We start from the raw sequence: 6,212 nt of genomic DNA on the forward strand, positions 1-6,212 counted from the left end.
GATGGGTGTTTATTTATGTGGGGAACTATATTGGGAAAATCCCAGGATAAAAAACATACCAGACCCTAAAGAGAAGAAACATTTTTGCTTTAGATCAATTTTTTTGGTTCTCTTTAGGAAAATTCTGTATCACGATGGATAGAAATGTTCTTCCTAAAGGAGCACTGACTATTCTTCTTTGGAGAATATGATTTCAGAAAGAAAACCTAAATCTATGAAGTCCTAGATGAAAATCAAATTATTTGTGGTTTTTTGCACTTTATATCCCTTCTGGTGAACCCTACTATGTAGTTTTTTTGTCTTATCATGGAGTTAACTTGATTTCCATATAATGACGAATGTCAATGAACATTTTTCCATGTGTTTCTTGGTCATTTGAATATCATCTTCTTTTGGTGAAGTGGCATTCAAATATTTTGCAAATTTTAATTGTTTTTTTATATTATTATTATTGAGGTATAAGAGTTTTAAATGTTTAACACAAATGATTTGTTAAGTACCTATTTTGAAAATATATTTTTCAGTCTGTGGCTTTTCATTTTCTTAAAAATCCAGAGAGGCTTATGTGTTTTGGCCAGGATCACACAGCAAGCCCGCTTGATTCTAATTCGACCGTGTTTCCAATACGCCATAATAAGGGTGGACTTTCCCCTCATACCACCGAGGAAAGTCTGTGGCATGAGAAACATACCCACAGATCAGGAATTTATGGTGGGCGAAAAGGGTAGTAATCTGCAATTAAAATATGTTACACTTGAGTGTGCAAGTGTAAAAAGAAGAAATATTTATTTCTTAAGAAGAAACCCCATTGGTCATTTCCCATGTGGAAAGACTACCAAGCTCAAGTATTAATAGTAAACCCTTTGGTTTTTTTTAAGACCGTTTCTAATGCAATAAATAAATCTGATTTTTAAAAGCCCTCAGGACACGTGGGTGACATAGTTGGTTAAGCATCCGACTCTTGATTTTGTCTCAGGTCATGATCCCCAGATTCTGAGATTGAGTCCTACATTGAGCTCTGTGCTGGGCATGTAGCATGCTTCAGGTTCTCTCTCTTCCTCTGCCCCTCCCCCCACTAAAAAATTAATAAATCAATAAACTTTTAAAAGCCCTCAATGTTTGACATGGACTCTATATATAAACAAATTTAAGCTTTAATAGAATGCAAAAAAAATAGCTTTGCAGAAATTTCAGTGGGCCAGTACTATAAAATAGCAGTTTGTACATAAGCACAGAATTTTGCTGAAGTAACAGAACCCCCATTTAAGGCCATAACAATGACCTGAGTGTTATTCTCTTTTCCATGGGAACACACATTCTAATAGAACATCCCTAGTCCATGAAGAGCACTGATATGTTTGTCCTGATCATTTGTATCCTTCCACTTCATTCCCTTTGAAGTAACTGGCTAGGCATAGAAGGATATACAAAGTGACCTAAACATGGACTCAGTCTACCCCTTTGGCCTAATGCTTCTGACCAACTTATTGACTTTATTTTCCTCTAAAAGCAACATTTATTTAAATGTTTCTTAATGACCTGAAAGAATTCCTAGTTATATTCAGTCACTAATTTAAGACAGTACAAGAAATCACGGAAAAGCATCTTATCTCCTAAATGATTAACTTCAAAGGAAATTGCAACTTGTGATTTACCAAGAAATTGTCACACTCCAGAAAGAAGATTTTATGATACATGCATAGTTTCTCCTCAACTGAGATAGATGCATATTCTTTCAATTATATGGAAGCAAGTTGTTTTCTGAGTTCTTACAATGCTTTCTGATTTTAAAAAATTTCATTTAAAAGCCTAATTGGAAAATCAGAAAGAGAAACAAATGCCTGGGGAAGATGTTCTTACCCAAGAACTGATCAAGGAGTTCTTTGAACCATGGGCTTTAATTATTGGCAGGGCATTTCTTTTTATCCACACTGTTGGCATGGTTCCAGCTACATGGATGCAAAGGATAGTCCATGTGAGTTTTATTTTTTTTTATTTTTTTCTATGTGAGTTTTAAAAGAGTCACTCAGTACTTACTTCTGCCAACATTGTAGACTCATCATTTTAATCATTTCATTATTTTAATAATTTATTATTAAAATTAATCATTTTAATAATGTATTAAAATTAATAATTTAATGATTAATAATCAATTTATTATTATTTAGTCTGCCTAAAATGCATGCCACTGTTTTCCTTGATAAACAGCAGACTGGGCCTTATCAGGCCTGTAGGTCAGTAAACCTAGAATTACATGCAGAATTTGGACATGAGTATTCCTCAGATGAGCCCAATTCTACATTTTGTTTAAATAAAGTTTTTATTTTTATCAAAATTATATGCTTATGTTTTAGACTTAAATATTTCTGTACTATTGTTATATGAGATAACTTCCCTGACCAATTCCCCTTTGTCCCATTCCCTCCTCTCCTTAGGTAGCTACATTCAATTCTTTCCAAGCTGACATTTTAAAAAAATTACTTTGATATTATTAAATAGCATGCTTACTAATTCTTGACTATTCAGCTGTTGTGTTTTCAAAAGGATACCCATTACAGAGGATGAGGATGAATCTTTATTTTCTCTCCCACCACTCTGTACTTGCCTGTTCCTCATCTCCATGTCCTCTTGTTATAGTTTAATCATAATATAAATCATTCGTCAACATTTACTTTGATAGGACTATGTAAACGCTATTCCCAGCTGAGTTGCACAATAAACTATGATTACTCAACTTCACTGTATACCTCTTTGTTTTTCCTGGGTTAATAATTGAATACTTGTCTAATTTTCTAGGTAATTATCAATTTAACCTTAAATTTTCAGGCGATCCTGTATCTCTCCTTAGTAAATAACAAATATATAAGGTAGTCTATCAATTTTATCTTCTTTAAGAAATATCCTCTGGAGTTATCTGAGGTGTTCCCATATGGACCAGTTGTTTACTAAACCTCCATCCCCTCCTAAAGATTCCCTTTTCTCTCCTCTCAATGAGTTTTTTCATTGTTTTTTATTTTATACCTTCCTCATTCCTGGGTTACTTTCTTACTTTGATAAAGGATATTTTCCAGTATCTCCCAAGATAGGATGCACTACTAGTAAATTTTTGAGAACTTACATATCTATCAATACCTACTTTTTTCATACTCCGTTGATAACTTGCCTGAGTATAGAATTATATGATTGGAAATCATTTTCCTTTAGAATTTTGTTCTCCAGCTTTTAATGTCTAGTTGGATTTCCCACCCCTCCACCTCCAAGGGTTCTGGTATGTCTAGATAATTTTCCTTTGTTAGGGTGAAATTTTGCCAATTTTTCTAGACACCCATTGGGACTATTTGCTTAATAACTCATGTATATCAGATCAGGAAAAATTCTTTAAATCATTGCCTGAAAAAAAATCATTGCCTGATAATTTTTTCCCTTCATTTTCTGTTTTCTTTCTGAAACTGCTACTATTTATATAATGTATCTGCTGTAGTTCTCTAACATTTATTATTTCTCCTATTTTCCAATTCTTAGCTCTGTTTTCTGGGAAATTAATTTTATTTTACAGTGTCTTCTGTTGAGTTATTTTTTTCTGCTATCTTATTTTTTCATTTTGAGGTCTTTGTTTCCTATGTCAGCATTTTTAGTTTCATCTGTTCTTGTTTCATGGTTATAATAGCTCCTTCAGTTCTTTCAGGATATTCATGATGTTTTTTAAATCATCTCCTCTTTGTGTGTATTTCTAATCATTTCCTCTGTTTCCTCCAAGTTTCCTTTTCCCTTCTTCATCTGTTTAATCTCTCCCTCTCTCTTTAATAAAAGAGGTTTTCCTCAGGTGTCTGGCAAGTCTAAGTTGTCTGTTTTAATTTAAGAGTAAGAAAGTAAGAATGGACTCAATAATACATGGGCTAAGACTCAAAGCATGAATTTTATTGTGAGATGAGCAGAGGCACCTAGGTGGCTCAGTTGGTTGAGCGAACGACTCTTGATCTGCTCAGGTCATGATCATAGGGTCTTGAGTTTGAGCCCCGTCTTGGGCTCTGTTCTCAGCATGGAGTCTGCTTGCCCTTCTCCTTTCTGTTCCTCCCTCTGCTTGTGCTTTCTCTCTCTCTCTCTCTCTCTCTCTCTCTCTCTCTCAAATAAATAAATAAATAAATCTTTATTATGAGGGGAGGAGACTGAAGCATTTTATTTGAAGATCAGTGATGTTGGGACATCTGAGTGACTCAGTGGTTGAGCGTCTGTCTTTGGTTCGGGTCATGATCCCAAGGTCCTGGGATCAAATCCTGCATCAGGCTCCCTGCAGGGAGCCTGCTTCTCCTCTGCCTATGTCTCTCCTCTCTCTGTGTCTCTCATGAATAAATAAATAAAATCTTTAAAAAAAGAGAAAGTAACCCTATGTGTTCAACATCCTTTGTCCAATCACAGATAGGAACAACCTAGCGAACACAACTAGCTAGTGTGAGGTTTGTGCCACCTCTGTACCTCAGGGTTTATAGGTTTAGATCTGTAGAAGCTTCCACCCTCTCCTACCCCAATTCACAGGGCCCACCCATTTGAAGCATGCAGTTAGTATATACTGTCACTGGGTAGTGGATCTCAGTATCATTCCTAAGGTCTCAACTATAAATTGCATATTTTGAAAGAGATTCAGAGTTTATCCACTGATGTTTCTGTACATATTATTTATGAAAAGAAATGTATTCCTTTAAAGTGCAAATATTTAAATGTGTCCTACGAAGGAATACAAGTGATCGGTTTGATACGTAATTTCTAAGGGAAATATTAGATCCTCCTCACTAACCTTTGTTATAAAACACAGTTTAATCCAACCCTGTTCTTTATATAAATATCATATGGAATATTCCTTCTAACACTTCTTGAATTCTAAATTTCAAAACAATATTTTAAATATTTACCTATGACTTTTTAGCCTTCAACAACTTTTGCCTTCCAAACCTGGAAGATTTTGAAATACATCTTCATTTCTCCTAGTATTTTGTTTCTTCTGGCTGTTGTACTCTGCTGAATTGCTAGTGATACCTGGATAAATCTTCCCACACCTCATTAGAGCAAGAGAGATCATGCCAAGAACCAAAATATAAATCAGTCAAAAGCCATTGTGAGAATAAGTAATACTCAGCACTAAAAATAAGCAAACTATTGATACACATAACTAGGATGCATCTCAAGGACATGATTATGAGAAAAAAAGCCACACCCAAAGGTCATCCACTGTATGATTCCATTTATATAACATTCCCCAAATGACAAAATCATAGAGATGAAAAGCAATTCATGATTGGTAGGGAGGAGGAGGCAGGTATGACTCTACAGAGTAGCAAGAGAGAGATCTTTGTGGTAATGGAGTAGTTTTATATCTTGACTGCAGTGGTGGCTACACAAAGTTACAAATGTGATAAAATGATACAAAACTATACATACAATGGACCACTTTCAATTTCATGGTTTTGATATTGTAATAACTATGTGAGATAGAACCATTGGGGGAAACTGGGTGAAGGGTACCAGAAACACTCTGTACTATCTTTCCGATTTCCTATGAATATAAAAGAATTTCAGGGGCACCTGGTGTCTCAGTCAGTAAAGCATCTGCCTTCAGGTCAGGTCAGGATTCCAGGGTCCTGGGATCAAGCCACACATCCACCTTGGACTCCCTGATCAGCAGAGAGCTGGCTTCTTCCTTTGCCCCTCTATAATAGGCAACATAAGTAAGAAGTTTCTATGGAGAGCTTGTGATGCATTCCTGGTGCTGAACTATGCTGTTCACTTTTATTGTTCAAAGTGTAACTCCGGTTTGGACATAAATATAAGTGGATTATGGGGCAGCCCAGGTGGCTCAGCGGTTTAGCACCGCCTTCAGCCCAGGGCCTGATCCTGGAGACCTGGGATCGAGTCCCACGTCAGGCTCCCTGCATGGAGCCTGCTTCTCCCTCTGCCTGTGTCTCTGCCTCTCCCTCTCTCTCTCTCTCTCTCTGTATCTCTCATGAATAAATGAATAAAATATTTTAAAAAATATAAGTGGATTATGACCTTGAAAATGTAATGTTTGGAAAACATAGCAGTTCTTTCACCATAAAACCCAGGAGAGGCTAAGCTCCTGGTGGTGGGTCCTATGTAGCCTTTCTGCTGTGGAAATAAATAACATGACCACTTATGAGAAAGAACTATCACCACAAAAGAGAAATCATTGCTCAATCAGG

This window comes from Nyctereutes procyonoides, unplaced genomic scaffold (genome assembly GCF_905146905.1).
Source record: "Nyctereutes procyonoides isolate TBG_1078 unplaced genomic scaffold, NYPRO_anot_genome, whole genome shotgun sequence".
In the NCBI taxonomy this organism is placed as follows: Eukaryota; Metazoa; Chordata; class Mammalia; order Carnivora; family Canidae; genus Nyctereutes; species Nyctereutes procyonoides.